Genomic DNA, 8,281 nt, shown 5'->3' on the forward strand with positions numbered 1-8,281 from the left:
AAACAATTGTATGTAGCAATGTGACTTTATTTGAAATATAGATAATTTTCATCGTGCTTTTTTCGCTTCCTGATGCAGTAATTAGGTTCGTGCTAAGCGTTTATTCTGTATATCTGACCCATTCTACCAGAACAGCCTTCCAGTCCATTCTTGAAAACAAGTCACGTATGACTAGAGATGCTGGAATGTGCAGCAAATCTAAAATTATGTGTTGGAGGATCTCAGCGGCGTCTGCCAGACAACGTACAAGATATGGAATGCAAAGCATAGTTCATCACTATATCTCTGACCATTATAAATCTAAACCCAATCCATGTGTTTTCCAGTATGAACTCGGGCCTTGAGTCCTGATGATGCCGGTACCTAAATAAGACGTCGTACGTTGCTGCGGTATCATAAGTGCAGCTGAAAGTCATCGACTCTCCTTCCACCTTCTGTGCTGACGGCAGCGATTGTGTGACGGTATCTCAATGATTGGGTTCTGAAAAAATATATGAATTAGGTCTAGGTTTGTCATGCGTGCACCGAAATACGCGGAAGACCTTTGTATTACATGTCACCCAAACAGATCAACTGATAATATACTTAAATACAATCAAATCAAACGCACGTTCAATAGATAGATAAAGGGAAGATAGAGAGTGCAGAATAAAAGGATTAGGTGACCCGAAGAAGGGTCTCGACCCGAAACATTACCTATACCAATTCATTTTCTCCATGGCATATGGATGGCGATTAGATAGTACCCGGCTTTCCATTTAAATGTAGGGAAAGATTAGACCGGTTCGCATTCACAATGATGGTCGACATTCAGTCGGAGCAAGTAGCCGGATTAACTGCTACGACTTTACATATAAGGCAAGCTCCCCACACAATGCAAATGGCAAATAAGCGCATTTTCCCTGTGAAAAACCCTTTGTGAACTTCATTCCTCGATGGTGCGGCGACGGATGTTCTCAACTTGTGGTGCTGGTGGCGCTGTGGTAACGGTGGGCGGGAAGTGAGTGACTTCCGCCTACCTCAACTTCCTCCAAATTGGGACTCGGTCAGCGTTCTTTCAGTTTAGGCATGTAGTGACTGGTTAGGGGAGGAATCGTCTTCAACGCTGTAACAGGGGAAACTTCGGATCTGCTTTTGTGAGGAACTCTAAGGTATCATAATGTAAAGCAACTATGAGGAGCGGGTCAATGCGGGAATTATCGGTCACGTTGATGGCCTGGCGAAATGTGCTTTCTATTTAAATTCATCGCCCAGTTAGAAATTATCCCCATTCCCACATCAAACCGCAAGGAACGGATTCGATGCGAGACAGGTGCAAGTTAGGATGCGAGGCCACCTTTAGAGTATTGCGTTCCGTTTTGGGCACTTATCATATGAAACTTGTCGTCAGGCAGGAAAGGGTGCAGAGAATACTTGGTATGATGTTGCCAGCACCCAAAGGACTGAGTTTTGTTTAATGTAGTTCAGAGTGTAGTTCGGCCCACCGAGTCCGCACCTACCATTGATCCCCGTACATCAACAATACCCTACACACACTAGGGACAATTTGACATTAATAACAGGCCAATTAACCTACAAACATGGACGCCTTTGGAGTGTGGGCGGAAACACAAGATCTCGGAGAAAACCCACGCTAGGCGCGGGGAGGGCGTACAAACTGTGTACAGACAATGGTTCATATTAAAGCCTCACCACACGCACACACACCTTCAACCTGTATCCTCTGGTTCTCTATTCCCCTATACGGGGCAAGTGACTCTGTGCATTTACCAGATCTACTGCTCTCACGATTTTGGACACCCTTCACCCCCCTGCGCATCATGGAATAGTCCTAGCCACCTCATCCTCACCATGTAGCACAGTAGCACGGCGGCACGGTGACGTAACGGTATAGCTACTTCCTTACTGCGCCAGAGACACGGGTATCCTGACTACGGGTGCTTGTATGTACAGTTTGTACGCTCTCCCCGTGACTTGCGTGGGTTTTCTCCGAGATCTTGGGTTTTCGCCCACAATCCAAAGACGTACATGTTTGTAGGTTAAGTGGCTTGTTATAAACACCAACACAATGGAACAGCATCCGTCTTCCCATCAGAACAGCCCCCTCCATCAACTCTTTTAAGTCTAGACTGAAAACTTATTTCTACTCTCAAGACTTTCTTGAGGTCCCCTGAGGGAGCGCTGCATGTGTGTACTTCTGTATGTATTGTTGATTTATGTACAACTGTTTGTAGCACGTTTAGTACCTGCACTAATGTAAAGCACTTTGCACAACGAGAGTTGTTTTTAAATGTGCTATGGAAATAAAATTGACTTGACTTGACTTGATCAATGTAAAATTGTCCGTAGTGTGTGTAGGGTATTGTTGATGTGCGGGGATCACTGGTAGGTGCGGACACAGTGGGCCGAAGGGCCAGTTTCCGCGCTGTATCTCTGAACTACACGAATCAAACTCAGTCCCTTGGGTGCTGGCAACATCATCGCACGTTTTCTCTGCACCCTTCCCTGCTGGACAACATCTTTCATATGACAAGTGCCCAAAACGGAACGCAATACTCTAAAGGTGGCCTCGCATCCTAACTTGCATCTATCTCGCATCGAATCCGTTCCTTGCGGTTCGATGTGGGAATGGGGGTCATTTCTAACTCGGAATAAAATTTAAACAGAAAGTACATTTCGCCAGGCAATCAACGTAACCTATAAATCCCGCATTGACCCGCTCCTCATAGTTCCTTTACATTATGATACCTTAGAGTTCCTCACAAAAGCCGAGCCGAGTTTCCCCTGTTACAGCGATGAAGACGTTTCCTTCCCCCACCCAGTCACTACATGCCTAACCTGAAAGAACGCTGACCGAGTCCCAACTGGGGAGGAAGTTGAGGTAGGCGGAAGTCTGCCGCTTCCCGCCCACCGTTACCACAGCGCCACCAGCACCAGCAGGAGAGGCGAGAACATCCGAAAGCCGCACAGCACCAGATCGAGGAGAGAATTTCACAAAGGGTTTTTCACAGGGAAAATGCGCGTATTTGCCATTTGGATTGTGTGGGGAGCATGCCTGATAGGTAAAGTCGCAACAGTTAATCCGGCTACTTACTCCGACGAAAGGTCGACCATCATTGTGAATGCGAAACCGGTCTAATCTTTCCCTACATGTAAATGGAAAGCCGGGTACTATCTAATCGCCATCCATATGCCATGGAGAAAATGAATTGGTATAGGTAATGTTTCGGGTCGAGATCCTTCTTTGGGTCACCTATTCCTTTTGCCAAGGGAGGCTGGCAGACCCGCTGAGTTACTCCAGCTTGTTGTGTCTAACTTCGGTTTAAGTCAGCATCTGCAGTTCCTTCCTACCTCTCAGCCGCGGCCATGTTCGATTCACCTCGATATGCAAGGGAACTATGCGATGCATATCCACCCCAGTGTCGACATTGGCCTTTGTCTCTGGAACTGATTCGCTACAATAATAATAACTTTATTCTGCACTCTCTGTCTTCCCTTTATCTATCTATTGAACGTGCGTTTGATTTGATTGTATTTAAGTATATTATCAGTTGATGTGTTTGGGTGACATGTAATACAAAGGTCTTCCGCGTATTTCGGTGGACGCATGACAAACCTAAACTTTATCCATATATTTTTTCAGATCCCAATCATGGAGATACCGTCACACAATCGCTGCCGTCAGCACAGAAGGTGGAAGGAGAGTCGATGACTTTCAGCTGCACCTATGATACCGCAGCAACGAGCTACACTTATTTTGGTACCGGCATCATCAGGACTCAAGGCCCGAGTTCATACTGTATAAACATTCAGGAGGAACCGAGAAGAAAGCCGATTTTGCAGGCGATCGCTTCTCTGCCCAGCTCCAGACCGATAGAAAATTCGTCAGTTTAACCCTATCGGGGCTGGAGCTGAGCGACTCTGCAGTTTATTACTGCGCCTTTAGCCTCACAGTGATGGAAACCAGTGAAACCTTCATACAAAAACATCAGCTTCTGCTTTGCCTGCTGCAGTGAGATACGTCTGCACCGCGCTTGCTGGTTGTGGTTTCTCGCCGTCTGAGAATTCTTCCCAACTCACTCAGTTTCTCTCGAGGGCGGCTTGCGGTGTCATCGGCGCAGCTGAAACCCACCGACTCCCTTTCTGTGCTCCGTGCTGAGGGCGGCATCTGTGTGAACAGAATCGCCATGTCTGGTGTCTGGAAAACACATGGATTGGGTTTAGATTTATAATGGTCAGAGATATAGTGATGAACTATGCTTTGCTTACTAGCTGGCAGACCAGATAACGATCCATAAATACAACCCATTCAAACCGAAGTGCAATAGATAGAGCAAAGGGAAAGATACAGAGTGCAGAATAAAGTTCTCCACATTGTAGCGCATCAATTCCAGAATCAAATCCCAATGTCCACAATGGTGTCGATGTGCACCGGCCTGTACTCTACTTTATGGAGTTAAGTCCTGTAGTATCCTGCCGAAGATAGGCACAAAATGCAGGTGGGACAGGAGGCATATCCGGAGAGAAGATGGGTGACGTTTCGTGTCAAGACCGAGATTCAGGAGAGAAGGAGACTAGAGATATGGAACGGTGAGGTGTGATAACGAGAGATTAAAGCGGACGCTGGTCCAGGAAATGTCTAATATCATTGTTAGCTGGGGTGGAAGGCAACAACTTGGCTTTCAAACAGAAACATTAGTGCGATTGTGAATGATAACGAAATTGAAAATGTATCGCTTACTGGCGACGCCGATCAACATCATCTTCTTCATCTATGTTTTACCTACATTGGCGATTTTTGGCCCGATTAGGCAGCTCATTGCAGCTGAGAGCAGTACATCGAGTCAGCAGGATCTCGGAGAAAGACCCACGAGGTGACGGCGAGAACCTACAAACTCCGTACAGACAGCACCCATAGACGGGATCGATTCCGTGTCTCCGGCGCTGCAAGTGCTGTAAGGCAGCAACTCTACTGCTGCGCCACCGTGGCCGCCCGGAATTTAATTTGGTTGGGTTGGAATGGTGGGCAGGGTAAATAATTCACGCGAATGCTTTGCGGTTTGGGAGAGCACCGTGAATGTTGTTAAATGAACACAACGCATTTTGGCGGAGAATAATAAAGATAGGCACCAAGTCAAAAAAGATCTCCACACGCTAAACAAACCCTTCAAAACAGCAAAATAGCCTTCTCCTCATTGAATAAACTGTGATCTGGTAAATGTTTGATGAAGCGAGGGGTGGATCTCATCATTGAAACTGGAGATGAACGACCACCATAATAATTTGCAGCAGTTTGAAGTGTGACATATGGTTGTTAAAGCAGAGGAGCGTCTTGGCGTTCAAATCTTCATCTCAATCTCGGATTCAATGCCTTTCTCTCAATATCTCGTCTGTCCCATTTAACAAAGGCCTTGCCCACATATCGCCCCTACTCGTGCCTTGACCCTTATCCCCTTTCATCCCCTGAAAAAGCTCGATTGTTTTAATATTATTATCAGTGGCATTAGTTTTATGTATGCTGTAAGATAATTCATTGAATTAATTGAGAAATTCTTGTCACTGTTATTTTGAAGAGCGAGCGCCGGTGTGGAAATCTTTGGCGACTTGAAACCTATCTTTATCATTCTCTTAGAAAATTCTTGTTACCGATATTCACCCCGACGTGGTTCACCCAAGCTTTGCCTCATTGATTACTGTATTCAGATAAAATATACCGTAGGTCCAACAATAGCAGTGCCCCCAGGTTCGACTCTGTAGATCTGTGATTAGTCGGAGTATTTGGGAAAGAAGCTTGCAGTGTAGTTACCCGATTGACCAACTAACCGGGATACACGCCTGTGTACACTGCGATGACGATACATTCCCTCTATAACAATTAAATACAAGGTTATTCTGCCGATCACTTATTTTCGCAAGCAGATCAATAACATTCGAACATGTTAAGACACGCCAACATTTTGCAGAATGATATCCAATTTGATGAAGAACATTTTATGCAGCAACGTGTTTTTATTTGAAATAAAGATAATTTTCATCGTGCTTGTTTCGCTTCCTATGGTAGGAATTAAGTTCGTGCTAAGCGTTGATTCCGTATATCTGACCCTTTCTACCAGAACAGCCTTCCAGTCCATTCTTGAAAGCAATCAGAAATTAATCCAATTCCGTGTAAATCAGGCCAAACCTTATTTATTCCTGGAAGAGAACACGGTTGAGAATTTCGCAATGCGTTGTTCATTTTCTGGTTTGCTTATGATGCAGCAGATATTACAATTACCTTGTGCTGTGGAGCTTCAAGCAACTTAGTAATTTAATCAGACAGCACGAAAGTGGTCCGTCTATCCCGCCCAGCCTCTTTTGATCATCAACCTCTCATGCACACCGTTCTATTTCCGCCTCAGTACATTCCCATCCTCTGTAGGCCTTTGCGTATTCCACACACACACACACACCGTTTCTGCCACTCACCCGCACACGTGGAGCAACTTACATTGGCCAATAGACTAATGCCCTTGTCCCACTTAGGAAACCTGAACGGAAACCACTGGAGACCTTGCGCCCCACCCAAGGTTTCCGTGCGGTTCCCGGAGGTTGCAGGTGGTTGCCGGAGGTTGCAGGTAGTGGACGCAGGTAGGAAGACCGACAAAAACTTCCGGGAACCGCGCGGAAACCTTGGCTGGGGCTCAAATTCTCCAGATGTTTCTGTATAGGTTTCCTAAGTGGGACAGGGGCATAACTGCCACACGGCTCCTTGACGTGGGTGGACACCGGAGTCTCCGAATGAAACGCACCCGGTCCCACATGAAGTGCAAGGTCCACCCAGTTGACAATGGAGGCCACGAGTGAATTTAACAACTAAATTTAAAGTAGCTCTTTCTTCCCAATAACCCGTTCTGGCTTAAGTCCTCCCTCCACCACATCCAGTTTGAAATTATATTTGGAATATGTTGGAGGACCAAAACACCAAGAACCAAGTGAACACAGGTTGTTGGCTCTCTTATGAAACTGATCGATTGCTGCGCTGGCCAGTGTCACTGGACAATTATCAGTTACGTTTAATAATCTGATACGTACAACGAGTTTCTCGCCGCGGGGCTCACTCTGCAACATACAGCAGGACGTAACACGTTTGGTCCTGCATATTGTGTTAAACAAATACCGTGCATATCGTGTTAAACATACACCTACACCATATCCCAAAATATCATGTCAGCTCGATCCCTCAATAAACGATGCATCCAAGTTCATAAGTTACAAGAGCAGAGGTAGACTGATCGGCCGATTCAATCATGTTTGATCTACCTGCCTCTCTTAACCACATTCCCTTGCTTTCTCCCCATAACCCCTGACACACGTACTATTCAATAATCTGTCTATCTCCACATTAGAAAAAAGCCATTGACCGCCTCCACAGACATTTGTGACAATGCATTCCATAGATTCATCACCCTCCGACGAAAGAAATCCCCCCTCATCTCATTTCTAAAGGGAAGTCTCTTTAATGTGAGGCTATGGCTATGGGTATAAATTTTACAAGCGACATAATGATAATGTTTTCAATAATTATGGATCACTCTGAGATATATTATGACTGGACCAAAGTCCAGATTAGCTCCAAAATCAGTATCAATCGGGATGCAATGATACCACGACAAGATATGTGAGCGGGGTTTTGACACCGTCGTGCCCATATCTTAAAGAGAGGAGCAGCCATCAGGCTTCAGGAAGTGTCACCCCACCGTGGCAATGCCACAATCGCCACTCACTCCTCCTGCAGGGAATTGGGAGTGTCAGTGTCCGTGGGCAAGGCCACATCTCGAATGCCCCACGCACCACTGCGCTTGAGAATTACGGAGGCGGGACCCCGACCAACCGGCGTACAATGCAGCGGAAACGAAAGAGAATGGCTCCGAATTAGACACACAAGCTTAGCCGCGCAACGCACAGGGACACATCCACAAATTATCAACTCAACACCAGACCATCTTAATTATCGCCATGTCCTGAGTTGTCTCAGACCAGATTTGAGCGATAATCCCGGTTTTATCTGCAGCAAAAGTTGCCAAACATGTTGCCAAATCAACAATCGGTTCCGGGCATCCGAGCGAAGGGTATCCTTTTTGCTTTGTCGCTGTATCTCTCCTTGTCTGGTGAGTTTCAGTTGAAAGACACTGGCGCCCTTTACATTTGTTATCATTCCACTCGAATCTCTTCCGGAATAATCAGCGGTTTCAGGGTTTAAGCATCGTTCTGCACCTCCCTCTGACGACGCAATGAACTATCC

At 46.0% G+C, this 8,281-nt stretch overlaps 1 pseudogene; it reads left to right on the top strand.

Moving 5' to 3' along the window:
* Positions 1-1,529: 1,529 nt before the first annotated feature.
* On the top strand, positions 1,530-4,463 carry LOC129693371 (T cell receptor alpha variable 38-1-like; annotated as a pseudogene).
* Positions 4,464-8,281: the final 3,818 nt, after the last annotated feature.

Source organism: Leucoraja erinacea, unplaced genomic scaffold, assembly GCF_028641065.1.
Source record: "Leucoraja erinacea ecotype New England unplaced genomic scaffold, Leri_hhj_1 Leri_269S, whole genome shotgun sequence".
NCBI lineage: Eukaryota > Metazoa > Chordata > Chondrichthyes > Rajiformes > Rajidae > Leucoraja > Leucoraja erinaceus.